General features: G+C 34.6%; 1 protein-coding gene across 1 annotated transcript in view; it reads right to left on the reverse strand.

The window, feature by feature from the left end:
• LOC113495528 (pikachurin-like) overlaps positions 1–22,225 on the reverse strand; it is a 160,015-nt gene extending 137,790 nt beyond the window's left edge. Inside the window, exon 1 of the mRNA XM_026874285.1 lies at positions 22,008–22,225. The gene's annotated coding sequence lies outside the window, so the exon portion shown is untranslated. The remainder of the gene's footprint in view (positions 1–22,007) is intronic.
• Positions 22,226–23,885: the final 1,660 nt, after the last annotated feature.

Genomic DNA, 23,885 nt, shown 5'->3' on the forward strand with positions numbered 1-23,885 from the left:
GTTGCTGTTCGGACTTCGTTTATTATGTCCACTACACGTTTCAGTTATTCGGGATTTCACGAAAGGCAGATAGGTATTTAGCTTTTGTTCTGGGTACAGTGTTGGGAAAAAAAGTTAAGCTATGCTTCTACTGACTAATCACATTGCGGTATGAAACTCAATAAATGAGGAGGAAGGTTCATAGCTAAACAATGCGAGGACGGTTTACTCAAGTGTAATAATCGGGATTGCCTGTCCTGAACTGAAGTTGAACTGTACAACTCAGTTAAATCTGAAACTAGTCCGGCAATCCCGATAAATACGCGCGAGTAAACAGTTGCAACTTTAAATTACAGGATATAAATGTGAGAGAAAGCTAGTGACACAACCTCGGGAGACCTACATGAGTCGCCCTAACAATTTTAACATTCAGACACCTGTAAAACGAGCCTTAAAATATGTCCGGACTAAAGAATTTAATCGTTATCAGAGGTTATACAAAATATAAATCATATTATACACAAATATCACCTAAACAGTTACATAATCAAATGGATAACTAAATTTGTCACAACTGTTACTCACATAAATAAAACATTATAAAACTAGAAATCCGAAATGTAAGTCAACGCTAGAGAAAGCTTGGCAGACCTTTCAATTTGGCATCACTCCGAGTTTGTAACCACACCTACATTATGTATGTACGTTAAGCACACAAACATAAGTGTTCAAAAATCGTACTCACGTAGAAAGCGTTTTAGAAATGTATATTTATTGAATACGCAGTATTAATGTCTTAAACATAAGCTACAAATCAAATCTTATCCCACGGGAACATAAAATCGGGACAAAAACTATCCTTTGTATTAATCCTGGTTATAAACTATCTGTGCACCAAGTTTCGTCTAAATCCCTTCAGTGGTTTTGGCGCGAAAGAGGAACAAACATCCATACTTCCAAACATACAAACTTTCGTGTTTATAATTAAGTAGGGTTTTTTGTCTTGTCATGATCTATCTATGAAAAATAATAATTTGAATTATATTAAAGTAATTTTGGGTGCAAATTTGATATGATAGGCATTTTTTTTTCAATTTCTTCTTCACTCTGAAAAAACAAAACTTATTTTTATATTGTAAAATCCCGAGGTGAATTAATAATATTATTTTTAATTTCTATTCTTTAAGATTCGTATCAATCTCTTCAAAAACATAATCCATGAAGTACTGGACGATTTACGTTGGTTACAGATGGAAACCTGTTGCTGTTTTAGATTGAATTTAAAGCCTGGCTCTTAGTTTTATAGAGGTCATAAGGTCAGACGTTTGATGATAGTCTGTGGCCGATATATTGGCCGATATATTGGATATTAACACGTACGTTACCTATGACATTGTATTCTATATACAGAGGCCTGAACATTAATAATAGTATCAGCCTATGGATGTCCCATTGCAGGGCAGAAGCCTATTCTGGTATGGGGAACGTTGGCATTTATCACAACGCTGGTTCACTACAAGGCCCCGATTCTGCTATTTACAATGGCCGATGTATGAATGGCAATTGGATTAACTTTGAAATTATTCTAATTTTCTTGAGCATTTTGCTTACAAAATAAAAGAAAATTCATTGTATTCATCTTGAGTCTATCGTCCCGTACTGATTTTCCAATAATCGTGTAGGAAAAATGCTTGAAAGAATACGATTAGCCAATATATTGTAAAATAGCAGAATTGGGGCCCTGATTGGTGATTAAGGATTTCTTTATTTTTAATCTTGGTTTCCTCAGGATATTCTTCTTCATGGATTCAATAACGTAATTTTTATTATGTTATATGAACAAGCAAATCACACTTAATTTTGTAAACGCTCACTATAACACCTAGCTCTTTATGAAGCCAGGTGATAAGAACTTCATCTGAAATGTGGCTAAACCTCAAACCAGTAGGTATTCAAGTTACAATACTGTGTCTAAACTAGATGAGTGATGTCTGTATTTCAGACCACAACGCTATTCAAAGGACTTAATAACATTAAATCTACGTATTCATAGTAAATACTTATGGTTATATTACAAGGAGACAACAATACCTAATAAAATTAGCAAAATAGTCTAAACGAAAATTAATCCGATAAAGTCAAATTCAAAGGTCAACAACGCTCAAGTAAAGATGATTTACATACTTCGAAAAAAACGCATATTAAACTACCGGAGTTCCATGGATTCCCAGGCGTATTCCAACATATTCAGATTTTTCTATTTTCCCAGATAGGAAATTGGAATGGGAGTGTCAGATTTTAACTGACTAGAACCATCGCTGTTCTATTCTTTATCCATTGTGTACCGGGGTTTTGATAACCCTTTCGGACAATCCCACTAGCCCGGCAGGCGTCCGCACTAATGGGATCACCAGAACTTGCTGACATCTCTTTGAAACACACATGGAACCCAAATGCGCCAGCCACGAGCCTAGTTTCGGTCGAGGGGCGGTGAACTTCCTATCAGACAGACCCAGAGACTAGACAACAGAAAAAAAATAATCGAACCAATAGTTCCCAACAGCACGAAATTCTTCAGCTTTATAATATAAAAACAGCTAACTATACATAGAAAAGTACAAAAGGCAACATATTTTTACCTAAAACTTTATATCTAAGATTGAAATGCGAAGAAACCCGAACCAGTTTATCTAGTGCACTTTAAAACGGAACGGTAACGTAAATGGCTGCAAGTCGTAAGTTGTCCTATTGTATGCTGCATAAATGAAACGTTATAACATGGTATTGTTGGTTATTTATCTGGAAGCTTGCTTGAATAAGTTCTTTTAAATGTTTTCTTAATGTAGTAGCTTATCTGTAGAGTTACGTAGTAGAATATTATCATAAGTGTGTCTCCGAACATTTAAAGGTTCAAGTTGTATTGTATTTGTGGGAGCGAAAAAACATACTGATTCTAAAGGATTATTCGATTTTAATATTCTTTACTGTACACCATAAAATGACAGCAGTGAGAACTTACAAAGTAAGGGTGTACTGGCGGTCTTATCGCTAACGGCGATATCTTCCAGACAACTTTTTGATGGACAGGAAAGATTAAGGTAGAGGTGGATGACGAGTGCGTTGTTTTTAATGCCTAAATAAGGACTCTACATTTAATTTGTCATAAATGACTGTCAACACATGTCATTGTCGACTAATCGGCTTAATTAACAAAAAGAAAAACGTCCACAGTTCTGTTTATACAGAAATTCAGACAAACAGCTAGCCATATTGTGTTTTAGAAAGCAAAGACAAGAATTTATAATCTAAATCCACACAAACCAGTGCAACTGCAGAACTGCAGGCTATAATACTAAACCAACCGCTAAAACAGTAGTCAAAGCGATCTGCGGCTGAACCAACTCGTACAAAGCTTACAATTCTAAGCTAATGCGGGATAGAGGCTGTGACACCCCTGGCGGTTGCGACCCAAGCCTGCGACACCCCTGGCCTGAGTAATAACCGGTAGAGCGAATGGTTTGTGTAGTTATAGCTATGCGGTGACTGTTACTGAAATCACTGTGGATTATGTTTGGTCTAAGTTGTGAACTTAAAGCTCTGAATTAGAGGTAAAAGTTAGGGAATCATTTGAACTCTAGACTAATAATAAAGTATTCAGATTTGTGGATTATTTATTTATTATTATACGCCATCAGTGTCCCACTCTACGCCAAAGTCTTCCGGTAAATGGCTGCCAGTTTTCCATTGAAATTGGCAACCACGCTTAAAAGCGCTGAAATGTTTAGTAACTTAAGGTTGATTCGGCTTTGAGAGATTTCAAATTATACAAATGAGAACATAGAACAGCTATGACCTACTTCTGCTTTTCATATGGTTCATGTGCCATCTGCCATGAGCGTTGTACAGCCTGGTAATACATCCTGGTGTAGACTGCCCCCTGGCCTTTGATGTGGCTTTTAAAAAGTGAATTTCTAAGACAAACATGAATTTGAAAAGACATTAGGCTGTCACACCTAGCATATGGTTATAACACTGTTCTGTTACCACCTAATCATCTTTCTTCTATTTTTCTGCCCGCTACCGCTCGTCATATCCCCCGTACCACTTTTCCGCGGGCAATCTTTCCTTTCTCACTGTGACTGACTTCAATGTGAGCGCCACCGACTGATTGCGTCTCCATAACGAGTCCTAATGGCGCAAACTTCACTACCACACAATATACGACGAGATACACACTACTTGTACCAATGAACAGCTTCATATAAGCTCTTGAAGTACTTTTCTACAGTAGAAGGGAGACGGCACGATGTACAATGTATAGCGGCATCTCGCTTGTACAACGACAAGAGTCTCGCTTTAAGGTGTCGTGGTACAAGTACTGAATGTTTTTACGAATTTATTTCTCCGCATCTTCGAGCTGTTTAGTTATTTATTTTTGCATTCGAATACCCACGCGTGAGAATGTTTACGAGAATGTTATTCAGAAGTGTTTTCTTTACAGGTACGTTCAAAGTGTTCTTTATTAGGAGTCTATAAAGTAGAGATGGCTAGAACATGACTCACAGAATACAGAGTATTTGGCGAACCGATTACTTTGGTGAATAACTCGGTTTAGTAGTAAAGTGATAACAATTTGGCTTTCATACTTCTCTCGTAATTTGGTTTTTGAGTTACGCCTTGCAATGTATATAAACGAAGATCACACACAGGGCTTTTTGCAAAATAATAATTGAAGTAGATTCAGCGTAATGCAAGTTGCTCTACATTGCAAAGTACTGCATTCTCCGTTTAGACAAATGGCATTTGTTCAAGGAGTAACGCTGATCAAATCGCTCAAATATACGAGTTTATATAATTTACGACACAGATAACCTGTGTCTTTGTGCATATAACTAGAACGTGCACAAAGAACCCCAGGGTCAGGACAAGCCTTCGTGGACGACACAAATGCCTTCCCCACGCGAGGATAGAATCCGCAACAGGTCTTGCAAAATCAAAATCAAAATTCATTTATTCAAATTAGGCTACTAAGTAGCACTTTTTGAAGGTCAGGTTACATTGGACAGCACCCAGTTTCGCCCACCCATCACCGCTTCCTAAGTGCTTTTGCTGTGAGAGAAGAAACGGTGCAACAAACTCCCCAGCAGAGTGGATTTTGCACAGTGGATTTTGCGTGGTGACCTCAAACACTCGGCTATCCGTTAAGTATATATATCTGCACCATTTCACAGTTCTATTCAAATCATATGTTTATGAAACGTATTATACTGTAACAAATGTGCCGTGAAGTTGTGAGAGCCAATAACTTGAGTGTCAAGGCAGCGAGCAAGAGCTAGAGATGTTGATAGGGAGTTGGCAGAGAGCCAGGGCTTGCATATTGTCTACACTTTAATAATATGGAAAACTAAACGGGAAGATAGTTTTAGCTTTTTGGCTGACTGCGTTAACAGATGCTTATGGGATTTAGAAGGGTGTGAATAGTTTGTATATGTAATCTGATGAAAACTAGACCTTATACTTATAATTTAACAAATAATATATTTTTAAACAAAAACATACAACTGACTTCAAATCGAAACTTCTGGGCCAAACTTTACTAAATGACAGTTATTTCATGTTCAATTAAAATTGGTCCGAAGACCTTTTTGTAAAGTTATGAGTGGTTATGAGAAAACAAACGCAAAACCTCCCACTTTGTTTGATTCTTTAAAAACCATATAAGACTAAACTTAGACGCACCTTACACCGTATTAATAAAAAATAAAATTATTTTTTATGTACAAAGCATCAAAAAATACATCTTCATCTTTGTCAGAGTGAGAAAACGTGTCTAAAAGCCTGGCAGGATTTAAGAAGATGTTTTTTAGACATATAAAACCTTGTAGGTTGGAATTACAAAGTCAAAATTAATTTATTTGTCTCCGTATAATAGGATTGGTAACCACCAAGAGTAGGTATCTTTGTTATATTTATACCGACTCTCGCTTAAGCCAAAGAAAAAACAGAAATATTAATATGTTTTTCTTTTACTCATTTCATTTTTCAATTATGGTTAAAATTTTGGTTAAAGCCTGTTCCTGGTGATAATATTTTTTACATTTTCAACTCGGTTCCAAAAAAAAACCTTAATACCGCTGTCTTCATTTTAAAGTTACAAAATAGCCTTCCTTATTCATTTATTTTAGTTTTCCTTCACTATATACTAATTTTAAATCATTCATGTTTAGGTTATGATACAAGACATAACAACATCGCCCCAATTCCGATGAATGAATGAAATGTGGCCTAAATTGACAATTTTCGTATTCTCTTAACCATTTTTCTTCACAATAATTGTAAATTCAGTAAAGGACGGCACACTCAAGGTCAATATAATGAATTTCCAATGATTGTGTTGACTAACGCTTAAGAATAAAGGAATAATTTCAAATTCAATCCGACTGTCTTTCATTCATCGGCTATTGTAAAATAGCAGAATTGGGGCCCAGACCGAAATTCTATTTTAAAACAACTCCGCTTTATTTGGAATGCATCTTTAAAGGTACAAATTCCAAGCACAGCCACCACATAATCTTAAACCTTCCTATCTATTTCGCAACAGTCACAGTCACCCTGTATTTGACAAGGGTCACGCTACTGAATGAAGCTGCTACTGATATTAACCGCCATAGATCAAGTCAGTGCCGTCTCACTATAAATTGTCTATTGTGTCTTACACAAGGTTTGGCTCGTCTTAGTTTGTAGTCAATTAAATGTGTCGGGAAATATACTGATGAAATGTGTTCGATTTTACTTAGAATAAAATATAAAGCTACTAACGCCATCTGTTTATACCAGTATAAAATTATTTTTTGTATTGTCATCTGTCACAATATTAAAGTTGATTTTTTTTTTAAATCGCAGCTAATGCCTTAAAGTGACAACTTAAATCCATAAGTCAAGACGTATACATATACACTGTTATAATTTTACGTGATTAAAACTAAATTTGATATCGAACGTTGACTCCATCCCGCTCAAAAACTAGTAATGATATTTAATATTCTCCTTACACTATGAATAACTTCATTTCTTTTCAACTAGCACATTGTGTGATTCAATGTTTTTTTTTGTATCTCGAAATAATATTATATTTCGAGTAGGTACTTTGATATAATTTACGCGTTGTGACTTAAGTAACGCGCGACACAAAAAACACGAATCCGTTTAAAAGCAGCTTTATTTTAATGAGCTATCGCAAAAATTACCAACGATCATAAAACAATATTCCCAAGAATCAGTACAATAAATAAAACGGAATGGTTTCACAAAACACTTGTATGATTTCAATTTTAATGATACATCTCAAAAACATTTTGCCGTCGGATTTGCGGAAGATTTCTCAATTCGGTCCTACTTATACAGTATAAATATTTATTATTTACAGTCCTTTTGAGTATAAACAAGGGATAACAGCAAACGGCTTACAAGTATCAGTGAGGATACGCGAAAAAAAACAGATTAATATGTATATACGTTCGAGATGTAAGGGCCGATACACATACCACTTGGTGCCATGATGAATTGTACAATGATACTTGTTTCTAGTCCCGAAGGGGTTGGTAAAATTTCGACGCTTACATAAGTGAACCGATTTGGACGCGGTTTTGTTTTAGGAGAACTGGTAACGTTGACGGTTCTTAGTAATGTTATGTATGTATAATACTCGCAATATGAGAAGTGGTTGAATTTTTTGTATGCAATTAATTATCGCGGGTCTGCTGGAAACGTTTCTTATGTTATAATCTGCCACTATTGTGCATCTTTTACGCTGTGTTTTTTATCATTTTTGGTATACATTAGCTATTAAATAAATAAATATTTGAAACATTTCAACGCAGTCTTCGGGTACAGAACTCGAGATAGAGATGAAGTCAAATACAAATAAGAATCTGGGGATTATTTTGGTTTCCCAGAGATTTTAGTATTTTTCCAGTACTAGCCTAAAATAACAATTAAGCCTTCTGGTATCGAAAAATGTCGTTACCTCACATTGAAAGGCAGTTCAGCAAAAAACCCAAAATTATATTCGCCAACGTCAATTTCCACACTCCTTAAATCATTTCTACTAAATCCTATAAATGTGTATCAGCCCTAAAGCCACACGCGTACGCTAACTGCTACATACTTGTGCGAATAAATTGGCTGAACCAGTTTGCATTTAAGCTAATCTCGGTTCGTTGTTTCTTTAGGGCAGGGATACAAGATCCTTGTATGTATAATCTCGTCAATCTGTATATTTATCATTAGTGATGTGTAAAGGTTTTCACATATTTTTTAGAAGAAATTTACGTGAATAGCTGGTTTTACTGTGCATTGATGACTAAACAAAGTCACGTCATCATCGGCCTAGCCTTTTCCCAACTATGTTGGGGTCGGCTACCAGTCCAACCGGTTTCAGCTGAGTACCAGTGTTTTACAAGGAGCGACTGCCTATCTGACCTCCTCAACCCAGTATGGGCAACACGATACCCCTTGGTTAAACTGGCTGTCAGACGACTTTTTCAAGCTTCTGACTATCTGTAACGACTATCAAAGATGTAGGAATAACAGCCGGGACCCACAATTTAACGTGCCTTCCGAAACACGGAGGAACTCGCTATGACAAAGATGGTCACCCATCTACGGACCAACCGCGTCAAGCATAGCTTAACCTGTGATCGAATCACTTATGCGGTTATAGCACAGCTACGAGCTCCTCAAACAAAGTCACGTGACTTTTTCAAAAGAGTATCAAACCCATGCATTTATATTTGCTCCTTCTGTCAACTAAATATTGTATATTTAGAGGAAATCTTATTTCTCTACGGAGCTTAATACATTTTTGTTACTGTACCCCGTTTTGAATGGTTTTCTTAATTTTATGACACTTGGAAAGATATGAAGCTAATTTATAGGCTAAAATTAAATATCTGACCAATCACACTCAGTCTGTAAATGATGTTACTTCACAACATTTTTGTTTATGGTGGCAACAACTGTATATGGCGATTTTCACTGTCTAGCAATCACGGTCCCAAAGATAAAGAGCCTGGTGACACTCTGACAGTTAGTTGAACCTTGGTTAGGTAATATTCAAACTCTTTGAGTACTTTTGGAAACCCAAAAATACTTGAGAAAGCTTGGTTTTGAACTCACGACACACGTCATGGCAGTCAAAGCGCAGCACCGATAGAACACCATAACTTTCTTTAGAATAACAAAAAACCCGTTCTCTTATCGATCAGGTTTCGAAGTGGGTCATGGCGTAACGTCTTTACACGTCAAGATCCCTTTTCTCTTTGAACTTCAAACTGTTTGCCGCTTTTGTTAAGTAAATACTTGTAACAATAGTTACTGACGGGATGGCGTACATCAAAACGCTTAACAAAAGTATTTTCGTTCATAATATTGGGAAGAGGTAACTTGAAAGTCGAAAACATTTTATCGTCAATAGATAAAATTTCTAGTTGCCAGATTTTATTTGAGTAAATATTGTAGTAACAGAAATCTACTACAATATCATAATCATGATCATCATCAATTTAAGCTCTAGCCTGTGTTCGATAAATCGCTGCTACTACTAAGTTATTAGAATTTTAATCGCTGTTTTTTATCCTATTACTAGCTGACCCAGCAAACGTTGTTTTGCCGAATATTATTTCTTTTTAGTTGTATGTACTTTTAATGCCACATTATAAAAAAAAAACAAACAATTTCGTTAAAAAAATAAAATATTTTTTTTAGTGTGATCAACCCTTATCACTTAGGGGTATGAAAAATAGATGTTGTTCTATTCTCAGACCTAACGAATACGCATATTAAATTTGGTAAAAATCGGTTAAGCCGTTTCGGAGGAGTACGGTAACTAACATCGTGACACGGGAATTTTATATATCAGAGAAGATGTCAAAATCATCATCATTTGCCTGCCCTTATTGAAATTATTTAATTTTTGGCGCCACATGTCGTCATCGTCCATACCCTTCTTTATATTGTGACGTCATCCTACAAAAAACGTTTTTTACATAATCCATACAGCGTATCTTTGGTTGTCCTCTTCCCCTATATCCATCCACTTGCTTAACACTCTTTACGTCAAAATCATTTATCTTTATAAACTGAACACCAAACCCATTATGTCAAAAAAATCTAACCAATAATACTTAATCACGAAACAAATGAAATATCACGCAAATATTAAAAGGACCTTTTGCTTAAAATAATAATAAAATCTCGAATTCAAACCGTTTCTTTACACCTTTCCGCGTAACGCCGTCAAAGAGAAATCTCGTTAAAATGATTAAATGTTGTTCGAGGCGCCAGCTCCCAAACGAGCCTCTTAATAGATATGAAATCTAATATAATTACACGTAATTGGACTGAATTAACAAATATTAGGGATGTAGAGTATTTGTTTGTGAATGATTTTGTTATATGTTGGACTAATGAGGCTTTTCACAAAACAAGTCTTTTTCATAACTAACCTTGTATCATTAAGTTAAAAATACTTTTTTTAGCTTAGCTTCTACAAGGGAACAAGAAAGTCAGGATTATAACTATCCAATATGTTAATCCTGGTTATAAACTATCTATCTACCAAGTTTCATCTAAATCCGTTCAGTGGTTTTTGCGTGAAAGAGACAACTACAAACTTTCGCTTTAATAGTATTTGTAGGATTGTTTATGATAATATTTGCAGGATATTTTTGGTTTCAATCAGTTTTTTTTTTCTATTGTTCCTCTACAATATTTAAGTACATACCAGACTACAAACACACCGAGCTGAGCACAAGGTACCAGTACCACTACGTCCTTATAAAGGCATCGTATACAATTTACCTTCGGGTCCTTTGTATAATAAGCAGGATTAGCGCTAAAGGGTCGGCGATGAGGCGAGCGTAATGAGGTTGCCTTAGGCTGCGTTCACACCAAACGTATAGACAGACGCAGAATAATATATTTGTCGGTGGATGGATAGAATATGGTATCACATTATCAAATGAATACAGTTACACGGTCAAATAATGGGACGTTATATTGAATTGATTGACAACCTTTGAATGGACTTTTTAAGGTAAAACTTAATAGTATAGGTCCATCTGGTTCTAAAAGGCTGCACGGATGTATTGTATTGGTCATCACGCCAAACCGCGTCGTGGGTTCGTTTCCGCGTAGTACTTTTAAGCATTGGTTTTTGATTGAGTAAATCTCGATCAAAAACTCTGTGCATGAACGTTTATAAAAGCCCCTACTAGACAAGAGCAAATTTTTTCGGGAAAAAACCGAATTTAGATGTAGTCTGAACTATCGTTAGATACCCGATAATAGATAGACAAACTTTCATACATTTTAAATATATAGACGAAAATTACCCAGACTCGGGTACTAACCATACGCTTGATGTAACCTCGGCCTTAGTTACATGCATATCATTCCTTCTTAATAAAACGACTCGCACAAAGGAATTAATTAATAACTTCGGTTTTAGAAGTGCTAAAATATAATGAGTAACAAACGTTATTAAACTTTATGCATGTATTTCGTGTCGGTTTATAATAATACTTAGTCAAGTCCAGTGCCACTGTGAGGCAAACGACTCAATGTATTTGAAAGGTTTATTTAGAAGAAAACTGTCAAAAAATGTCATGAGTTTTGGTAAAAATATGACCAAACTCCGCTGTAATATATTCGCCGGCGTAATATTTATTTAGTTTATATAAACACACAATTCATACACATTGCCCTTTCAATTCACATTTTGCATAAACTTGTCATCTCAAATACAATAAAAAATAACGAAAATAAACTGATATTTGAGCTACGAGCTTTCGTAGCGAGCTACTATTGTCTACGACCGGGCTACGTCATTACTACGGCGTAGCGGAGGCTACGGACCGTGTTATTTTACCTGTTGGCTATAAAGAGAAGGGTATTCGTAGAACTTTCTGAGAAATCTCATTCTTTCAAAGTTTGCTAAGCTAAAATAAACCTTAATGTAATATTTTCAAGGGTTTTTGTGATGAAGATAATTTTGAAGAAAATGATATTATAATTACATAATTTCCCTTATTTATTAGGGTTATGTGCGCGACTCGGGTCAGTTTGTAGATAATTATGTTAAAAGTTGAGGACGCGATTAGGATAAAGAATTTTGGAGCGTGCTTACGGGTTATTTATGAGGCTGATACAAAATTAAGATCCAAATACAATTTCTTTTTTACACCTGCCAATAAAATTCCCGTCAAAATCAGTTCAGCTTTTCAGAGATTAGCCGGAACACGTTACTTTGGTGTATGTACCGTATATATATTGCATCTGCATATACTAAAAAACGGTTATTTAAATATTACAAACAGATTAATTTTATATAAATATAGATATTGCTAAGCAGAATTAGCAAGTAGCGCAGTATCTTATAACTCTACAATTTGCATCTTCTGATGCAGCATGCCTTGTATGGGCGTGAAAGATAATTTTCCATTGCCATTTTCATATATTCTATAATTTTTTACAACAGAATATTTACTCCAAAACGTTTTTTTACTCGTATTTGATGCCTTATTTTCTTTTAAAAATTAAAATTCTTATAAAAATTCAAACACTGTTCCCTTTTCGAGCTTTTAATAAACACCGCAAGAGCAAAGCTTAGAAATTACTGATGAAACATTAATTCGGGAGCAGGAGTAATCCCGCGGTGCCGGTACACACAATTTAGGTAATAACGTTTATGCCGCTCAAACATAAAGACCTTTCAACAGCCTTATTTTTAGCACGAGTGATGTCTGACGTTGTAATTCTTTGTGAATTTTTCAGGTGTTATGGGGTTACAGACTTCAAAAAATTAAACGGTGTGGAAATTCTTTTAGGCGATGCTATACAACCAAATAGACTTCTGCATGTTTCGTTTTGGGAGCATTACTTTGTGTCATATTTTAAGCTAGAGTGTCAGAAATTGGCATATTTTGAAAATCTAAAACCTTGATTCGAAAATATAATCAATGAACAAGTGATTTTGTGGTATTAGTTGCAACATGCTTCCTTATCCTTTAAGAACTGCCTTCCGAATAGGTTTAGGGGAAAAAATCAGTGAGCAACACACAAACAGTTTTTTTTAAAGAATTGAAAGACCTAGCTCTACATTATCACTTTCACGTAACAAGATCTAAAAGTAAACACAAATACAAACTTCTGTCTCGAGAGCATGTTACACAAATGCCCTCTGGACTTTTAATCTCAGCAAACAATTGCTTTGTTTTACAAGAAATCGAATTTTGTTGGCAATTTCAACGTTCACAAGTGTTTGAGGGGCTTCCAAAACTTTCCATCTGGCCAGATGGTCTGAAACTTTGAAATTATACTTATAGGTTTCCAAAAGATTTGGGAAATGTATAGGTGTATAATATAAGAATAAGAGTTTAGGGATCTATGATAATTTTGTCGGCAAAGATTAAACGTGGGATTTGAAAGCACTAAAACAAGCTAATATAAAATCGTCTCTAGTCACAGGAATCGAAAAATATTCTAGGTGGCATGAGCCGTATGTTTCTACATATATTATGTATGTTCTCCCAAGGACTATAATAAGGAGATATTTTTGTATCAAAATATGAAATAGATTATGTATTATAATTATATTTAATGTAATCAATATTCATTGTGTCTAGAATTCTCTCTTGCTATTAGTCTAATTTCAAATTATTTTTTAAGCTCCGTAGCAGATATTTCAGTCCATCAAATAAGGTTACCAATTCAACTACATTATCACCGCAGAAAATCATAATTTCCATAACATTACTTAACCCACAGAGGTATCGCTGGGATGCTATTGCCCAAAAAATAGAATTTCAGGCTCTTTATTATAATAAATATGATTTGCGAAAGGTTGGGGTCGGGCGACATGACGTAATTAATGGATGACTATATCACCGCGTCAGATGCGTCAGATACAAAAAGCTCGCGTCAGATAATTTATAAGGAGGGTATGTAGAGCTGTTTATTACGTCAGAGATTTATTAGAGCGGAGAGAATGCTTTATGACTGGATTGTAGTTACAAGATCTAGGTTATTATTTTTCTGTATTATCTAGATTATCTTTTTCTTTAATCTATTATGGTATGTTGGGTGAAAGACTGCACCGATAGCCTAATTGTTGGGGTCACCACGTCAAGCCCACTGTTCGATCCCCGCTTAGAACAAACCGAACAAACGTTTGTGTTACCCGCGAATGCTTGTTGTGACTCTGAGTGTATTTTTGTGCATGTGACTTGAATCTTTTTGATAAATCCTACCTTAATATACTTTATTCTTTACTCGTTCTCTGGGGTTGGTTTTTAGAAAAAATTGTGTTCCGCTACCAAATCACCATCAAACAAATATATTCTATAGTTTTAAATGTGAACTGGACTTTTCAGTATTGATTATCAACCCACTCTTTTCTGAACATTAATACTCCCACAACTTAGTAGTTAACAAAATATTACACTTAAAGACACCAAAATGCATAAAGAATCCTGCAAATAAAACGTAAAAATATCTCAATTTCTCAACTTATCTTCCTATTAACATTCCTTAAAAACCGTGACAATTTGAAACGCAAACATCAAATAACATTACAACTCTTTTAATATACACCACAACATAACGGAAAGCCTTTGAGCAAAGGCCTACATCCCACAAAAGAAATGTCAGAGGCCAAATTAAAAAAAACCGGGATCTTTTGTACAAAACCCGCGGGGTATGTATGTATGTGTGAAAAGTAAATATTAACGAGAGCAACAAACATTTTTATATGATATCTTGTTGACTGAAAAACGTCTTTATGTTTTAAGCCGTAAGAATTATTTTGTCTTGCGATTTCGTGTCTATGCTGCCCCTATTATTGTACGCTAAAAGGTGGTCTCTTTGAAGAACTGTTTTGATAATTTAATGTCAAACAACACGCGTCATTATTATTTCGTAATTCTTAAATAATTTTGTTTATTTGCAATTTGCAAATATAAACATTAATATTTAAACAGAATCTTGCGTTATTATTTAGGACATCGTATTTCAGACGTCATTTCAAAACAGGGCTTAGAAATATACACAAACAAACGCAACACTTGTTACATTTTTAGTAAAAAACCTAGACATTAAAAAATATCAAAAATAAGTTACCGATCTTGGTAATACCAGAATACCAGCTACTTAAACCTTGTCTATATTCTTCCTGTAGTTTAAAAAATCAGCCGAAACTACAGACAAAGATCTCATAAACAACTCATTTTCCTTTGACTTAGTCCCATTTAATTTCCTCAATAATTACGTTTTCAACCTGATATGCAGCACTCTTCTGTACGTGTGTTTATCACTGTACTCCTAAACACATTAACCAATTTCAAATGCATTTGGATGGCGCCGTACACGGTGTAGGTTCACAAATCAGGCTGTCAGAATTTAACTTATAAAACAAAACAATAGCTAAATCACCCAAATAACATCTATTTTCAACCATTACATTAACAGAACACATCGACACAGGTCACTAGCTCCAATCTATTTCCTATCACGTCTGTTTCATTGATTACTGCCAGCTAAAGTGATTAGTCAGTTTGATTGTAACCGAAATTGTCGACAGATTTTAACTGATTCTAACCGCAAACGCCAATTTTGGCAAGCCATACTGAATTCGTGATACTACAGTCAGAATGCTGTTTAATATTTCTTGCTGATTTGTTGTTAACACTATTGATTGACTCTTAAATATGAGGGTTTCATATAAATAGGCTAAAAGTAAGACAAACTGGTATGATGATAAATTACAATTTAAAAGTTTGTCACTCAATTTGTTTATGATTGGAACATGGAAAATGGTAGCGCTGCAGATAAAAACATTAAATTGTACCTATCCTACTATCGCGAGGGGTTATACAAACATTCAAGTTACATGCACAAATACCGAGACTCAGATCAAGCGTTCGAAGCGGGGCTCGAACCTGCGACAAGTCGCGCACTGTAGATTTGAGATAAAGACTTATACCACTCGGCTATCCGTGTAGACATCACGTTGCAAAGCAAATAACCGAATCCCACTTTCACAACAGTCACAATTCTACTAAATCCTGTCGACTCTACCGGGCTTTTCTCAAGAACTTTTGACAGAAACTTAAGTACACCAATTATTATTGACATTTAGTTGAACAGCTGACTTCGTAGTTAAAGACAGTTTGTAAGATAGAGTGGAGATAACTACTCTCATTATGTGAAACTAAGTTAGTGAAGATTGTTATAAGTAATTGCTGTGTTCGAGATTCCTTGCTTGTTTTGATGTACAATCATATTCATCTATACTTCTATACTAATATATAAAGCTGAAGAGTTTGTTTGTTTGTTTGTTTGAACGCCCTAATCTCAGGATCTACTGGTCCAAATCGAAAAATTCTTTTTGTGTTGAATAGACCATTCATCGAGGAAGGTTATAAGCTATATATCATCACTCTGCGACTAATAGGAGTGAAGATACAATGGAAAATGTGAAAAAAATAGGGCAGGTATAAATCATAACTTATATCTTCTAACCACGCGGACGAAGTCGCGGGCGGGGCGCTAGTAATGTTATAATGTTGGTATGTATACTAAAAGATATCGATTTGTTTCTAGAATAAACAAAAAGTATAAGCTACAGAAAAATAACTCCGTTCCTTAATGGATCTTGTATCTAGTAGACAGTAGGATCATACACGATCACTATTCAAACAACGTCATTTTTTAAAAGATTTCAATTAGTTTTGCCAGCCTTCATGCTTTGTGAACCAATAAGGGTTCACAAACATATATATTCATTTAATACATTAGCTTAAATTATCTTTTACTCATTAAAAATTTAAATAACGAATTAAAATGTTTCCGTAAATTTATTTTGTGGTGATTACAGAATCTTTTCATTTATTTACCAAAATATTTAGAGCAGTAAAATTTTACATATTCTCGTAATTGCGGTTTAGGAAAACATGTGTTATTTCGAAACCCACAAAAGCCGAAATGTTTTATAAAATCTCGAAAATGCAACCAATAATTCAAAATAATCATTCAGTTTTAACTAGTTATGACAAATATGATTACCGAAAATGTTTTTCTCTTTTCGTAGGTATTATATGTGTGTCCATATTGCACCGTTTCGGTAGTAATTGAATTTATTTACGAAACCTCGTTAACAATACTATTTTACATTTTAATTCGTTGCTCTCGTACGAAAATGTAACTTCGAAAACGTTTCGTTTGTTCTATATATTATTTCAGGTATTACGAATTCACGTTGCTATTATTTTGAGAGATTTCGCATGGTAATATTGTATTTTGAATATAAAAGCTTTGTGTTGCAGCTGAAATATTATTGGAGAGAATAAATGCAGCTGCTGTTTGTTGTTAATAATGTGACTGTTTGAGCGTTCAATATAAGATAGTACCAATATGGTCGTTCGAAGTCTTATTTAGTGTTTTATGACACTTTTGACTATGGATTCAGGAAAACATGAACATTTGTTTTTTTACAAAAGTTTCACCATCAATTCTTCTTCCATATCTAAGTACTTGTTGTTGTTTTCATACAGGTCTCCTGTCTCTCTTCAAAATCAAAATATTGCTATTTCCAATAAATCTTTGTTTGGCACTTTAGAAAGGTTTCATTAATTACTATATATGCGCGTCTTGCCCGGTCTATTGATTTTACTCGTTATTATATTTTCTTCTTATTTTTGCTAATTAAAGTAAAGATATTTTTAATTAGGCAAAAATTTAGTAACTAAAAGTTTAATAAAACTACTGAATCAGCGAAATTGTTGAATTTAAACCATGCGGGGCACCGCCTACATGAATACAAAAAAATACATTAAAATCGGCACAGGCGTTAAGGAAAAATTCAGTGACACATGCAGTAGTTTATACAGAAATAAAAATACATTCCATACATAACTTGTTTACTCAACTTTTAATACTAATCGGAATCTATTGTCTCATCTCTTTCACAGTTTCAAAGTTAGAATAGGTTTAGAATATCGGTTCTCAAAGGGTGCTCCATTAAAATCGTATTTAGTGAATGTTCTAGAAGTTCGACCCTTTTCGGGGGACTTGGAAAATGGGTAACCTGACCGCACACGAATTTTAGTTCGACTTACATTCTGTAAACGAGACAACTATTGGTGTTTATGTGGTAACGTTTAATATAAAATAACCTTGTCAGTTTTTTTTTTAATTTGGATGTAAAACACATAAATATGTAAGGTTTTGAAATTATGAACATACATAATTGGCCTAGCCTTTTCCCAACTATGATGGGGTCGGCTACCAGTCCAACCGGTTTCAGCTAAGTACCAGTGTTTTACAAGGAGCGACTGCCTATCTGACCTCCTCAACCCAGTTACCTGGGCAACACGATACCCCTTGGTTGCACTGGTTGTCAGACTTTTTCAAGCTTCTGACTACCTGTAACGACTGTCAAAGATGTAGGAATATCAGCTGGGACCCACAATTTAACGTGCCTTCCGAAACACGGAGGAACTCGTTATGACAAAGATGGTCACCCATCTACGGACCAACCGCGTCAAGCGTATAGCTTAGCCACGAGCATAACATACATAATATACCAGTATATAGACGTTTCACAGGCTTTTGGTAAAGAATAACTCTATGCCTATATGTAACTGGACCACAATCATAACATAGCTGGAATAGCTTGGGAAAATTAAAAAAAAACTTCTCATGAAGTCATCCCGTGAATGAAAAGAGATCCAGAGAAATTAGAACGAACAAGAAGATACCTAGGAGTAGGTACATTTACCTAACTTTCACCACACCCTAGCTTAGTCTAAGTGATAGTCTGATTAATTAAAATTACAGACATAGCTAAGCTTGAAAGCTTAAACTGCTTTAAATGGCAATGCATTTAATATTATTAACCCCGGTCTCTGAAAGGTCATTCGACTAAGAAAAAGGTTTATTTTTTTCAAATGTATAGTTTTTATAAGAACCTTCACTAACATTGATTTGACAAGAAATTCTCTTGTTCTTTAAAATTAATTTTAACTTTTTTGCCAATAAATTAAATCTTTGAATATCTAAATGAAAACCAGTAACATACATTTGGTCGCTGAGTACGAACAGACTAAATAATAATGAAATTTCAAAAAAATATCGGTCACCCCTCAAAACTTAAAAAAATATCTCTTGATACAGCAGTAACCAAAATATATCTGTTACGTGACAAATGTACATGGATATCATTGTTTACTCGGAGGTGCCTTAAGTTGCGATTCAGTTTTTACTATTTCTTTGCGGAACCCTAAAAATAACCTTTGACAATGTATCGACTTATATTAGAACGTAAAGCTCAAGGATAAATCTTTTTATTTGTAAACTCATAGCGATGGCCAAGCAAGGACATTCAATGAATAAATTTTGCGGCAACCGACGACTCACATGTACACGTAAATATTTGTAACATAAAACAAGATCAATGTTTTAAAACATGTTTGTAGAGTAGATATTATCAGCTTAACAGCTGGGTTCCCTAGAAACAATAACGGGTAGTTTAAATTAAGGCATCACTGTCAGTCCATCCGTCCGTCATCTGGGTTTATCTCAAGAACCGTGATAGGCAATGATTATTCGAATTTCTATTATTTTTTTTCTGAAGAATCACTCTATTGGTCTTATATGGAAGTACATAGAAGGTTCGATAATTAAGTGATGGATCGATCCTTATTATTGATATTATTACGAAACCCGATAACCAATTGAAATGCGTAAGTAGACATTTGACAGCATGTCTGATGATGAATTGAGACAAGAAATAACAAATCACTACGGGATACAGTAAAACAGATATTAAGATCATCCCAAGTGTTATAAGTTTAAACGCTGATCGCATCAATAAAGTACATATATTCAAATGTCAAATTGAAGTCACGTGATTAGTCTGAAGACATTGTCACTTTTATACAGTTGAGTGTACAATACACTACAATCTCTCTATTGTGCGCTTACAGTTTTAAAAATGTAGTTTGTCTAGTGTCGGCAAATGTATAGAAATGACATTTCATTCTTTTCCTACATTTGAGCATTTTCTATGATCGACAACGATTGTCAAGATTTTTTTTGGCAAGACGGACAGGAGAGCTATCTTATAGGAACATACAGCTGAATCCAGTTAGACTAGAAGCTAACCTACACGCAGCTTAAGAAAAAGCCACTTTAAGTGTTATAAAATAGAACGTAATTTTAATTAAAAACAACAGTCATTTACATTTTAATTTAGTTAAAAGTGCACATCTCTTTGCCGACTGCACTGTGTCCCGTAATTTGTACGGTGAAAAATATTACTGAGCGAGAACCCACAACGAAATTTCGAATTTTCGTTGGAAATTTAATTCAGCTTTTGCACGCCAAAGTCACGTTGGTTTTGACGGGACAAAAGCAAAAGGGCTTTAGAACTAGTATTTTTTGCTTCAGTACTGTCTAGACGTCACGAAAGTGTTACTATTTTTATATGTCCTCAAAATGTTAAGATTATTTGTAATTCTGACATTGGTCTTATTGATGGAATGTGCAACGATTGAAAACGTTTACATGATCAGCTTTGCCCCGTGGCCTATATTTTTTTTTAGATATTAAATATTAATAAAAGTGCGTTACGTTTTCCATAAAATATATTTCTTATTTTTGTAGGAATGTCTCTTCACCATGTGGTATAGATATAATTCTAAAAAGTAGTTAAGTAAAAGATGTGATATTCTATAATTATAATATAGCTCTGCTAAGGTAGTATGGTAAAACATGTACCTATAGACATATGTATGGTGAGACAATCCTATACATGATGAAAAGACATATTCAAAACATACGGTTAGGAGCCACTAATACAAACTCTCTGCCTGCTCTCTGCCTGTCTCCATTATTCAAACAAGGCAACATTTAACGCAGAAAAATGTCACCTGATGATAAGGCCGAATGCCACGACATTTGATTAAATCTGAAGTCAAGTTTTCGTTATATCCTTGAAGGCACATACACATGTATGTCGTATAATTACGTAAGTCAGACGTCTTGAACTAGGTTAGGCGTTGAGGGCTGTCTGGCGAGACCGGAGTGATCGTTCAATCGTGTAATCGGCCTTCTAAATAAAGGTACGAGTATTAAGGTATTCATTTGTGTTCATTTTTGATAAGAGCTTGGTCTATTGGTGCCTTGTTTAGATATTGATTCATTAAAAGCAAGAAGTAGAATGTACATGTAGATATACTACATGTACATTCTACTTCTTTTATGAGGATAAATAATGTTAAAGTAATTAGAAAATACGAGGATATCAAATGATAGAGTGTTTTTATTTTAATGTATTTTTATAAATAATTAGACAAGATTTTGTATGTATTTATAATACTTACTGAATAAAGGCTTTATCTAGTAGTATTTAAATCAGACATTTGAAATGTATGGAATGATTTATAGTTGCAATAGATTTTCCAGGTAAAGAAAATTGCGTTGGTGTTAAGATTGCGGTTATATTTTTGACATATAATAAAAACATATTACTTACGCAATAATATATTATGATATAATAAATGTTTCCATTTACAGGTAATAAATTTACTCTCTGGACACGAGAAAATTTAAATTTAAACAATTTCCCGGAACTGTCGTTTCGTAGTAAATGACGCCTATTAACGGTTTCCACGTCTTACCGAAACTAATTAATTACAAGCACTCGAGGGAAAAATATCCACCCCTAAAAACTGTCGAGGCGTGTACGAGCTAAAACTTTCCAAAATCAATAAACTGTATAAACATTCTAAGCAGACATTAATGTTTCTTTCACCGTTACACACACACGCACATTACGTTCATTCGTAAAACGTGTTCGATGTACACGCACACAGCGACGCCTCACGTACAAGAGGCGCGCCAACTTAAATCGAATCAACTATTGTCATTACAAAACTATTCTAATCACTAATTTAAATTCTAGTACTCACAATCGGCAGATAACTGGTGTTATCCAGAAAAATCCGGTTTTCTCGATGTCCACGAATCGTTAATCCTCAAAACACAGACGCAACGCGCAACTCAAAATATCTTTCACAATAACACTTAAATCACAAATCGCAAATAAAGTTTATATGGTTCTTTGATTTTTATGGTCGGGAATGATTATTGCAAGGTGAGAGAGATACGCGCGACTTGGCGGCGTCCATGGGGGTGACAGTACAGTACTTTGAGGACAAGAAAACAAAATGTATGGAAAGTGGTGCCATCTATGCCACAGGGCAAGTCAACTAAGGCATAATATTCCCTTAAATATTACTAGATGCCGCTACAGTAACTGCTTTCTTCAAAATGTTATTCTTTTAATAATTAAATAAATATTATTTAATAAAAAGTAAACTAAAAAAAATTAAAAAAAAACTGAATCGCCTTTTCGGTCTTCAATTATTAATCTTATACGCAATTTTTATTTTGCTAATGACATGACAGCACTGATATGTTTTGAAAACTTTTCACTCAACGTTCGTTTCTTGTGCCGTGAGTTTACCAAGTTTTATTTTCGACTTATTTGCCTATTATTGACCATCGCGTGTTTTCTGGACCTCGAAACTGCTTCCTACGTATTTACTTGGCTTCTCATGAACGGATACCGACGAATATATTTATTTCTCTTGACCCTGGCATCGTTTAATGGACTACGACGTGTGTTTACATTACTTGATTTAAAAATTTGGCTGCGTTTTTTACGGATTACGATGGCGAGATTACCGAAATACTCTCGCACTCATTGCTATTTTGGATGTGAAGAAGGAGGTAAGATGATTATTGATGATAGAATAAGTGATCTTATTGTAGGAACGATCCGATCGAAGTTTGTACTATTATATATCACTATATTTTTAAAACATAAATTTCACAACCTGCAATTAACTCATTCTTTCTAATTTCAGGTACATTACATCATTTTCCTAAGCCAGACTGTTATAAAGAAAGGTTTGAGATCTGGAAACAAGTTTTAGACGATGATATTATAATGAAAGGAGATACATACATCTACAACCAAATAAGACTATAAACATTTTGAGAAATACTACATAGGTAAAGGAACGGTATTAACGAGAAATGCAGTGCCAACCTTTTACACCAGCCTTATCCCATCAGGTAAATAAATATATTTGCATATTATAACATCCAATTTACATGTAAACAAATATGCAATTAACATTTTGGCAGATGTCTATTAAATGTATGAAATAACTGTGAAATCTGCCCCTAAGATGAACCACAGACCAACAAGTGCTGTTTCAATTTTATTTTCTGTCACCTAATCATCGCAAATGAAGTGCATTAACTGTCCTGTTGGTCTAGTGGCTAGTGTCTTTTAGTGCTATGCCAGAGGTTTTTGGTTTGATTCCCAATCAGGAGAAATATTTGTGTGATGAGCATCATCATTTTGTTCTGTGTCTGGGTGTAAATTATTTCTATATTTAGAAAGTATGTTTATCAGCTGTCTAGTATCCATAACACAAGTTCTGCTTAGCTTGGGACGAGACAACATTGTTTGATAGTTGTGAAATGTTATAATTATGTTAAAATACTTCTAAGTAGTCTTTTGTAGAATTGCACAATTATATTAATAGGTTTTAAAGTATGTGCTAAGTCTTTTCTAACAAGATTATTGCTACTTTCTAGATACCACCAGCTCATCTGCAGTTGCAGAAGTATCAGTTGAACCAGTCGCTTCAGTTTCAATGTTGGAGGATAAGGAAAAGGACATGGAGCAAACATTTGTAGAAGGTATGCAACTCATAATGAAAATCAGTTAAATGTTTTGATTATAAGTATTTTTTATCCATATAAATCATACA

This window comes from Trichoplusia ni, chromosome 7 (genome assembly GCF_003590095.1).
Source record: "Trichoplusia ni isolate ovarian cell line Hi5 chromosome 7, tn1, whole genome shotgun sequence".
NCBI classification, from domain to species: Eukaryota; Metazoa; Arthropoda; class Insecta; order Lepidoptera; family Noctuidae; genus Trichoplusia; species Trichoplusia ni.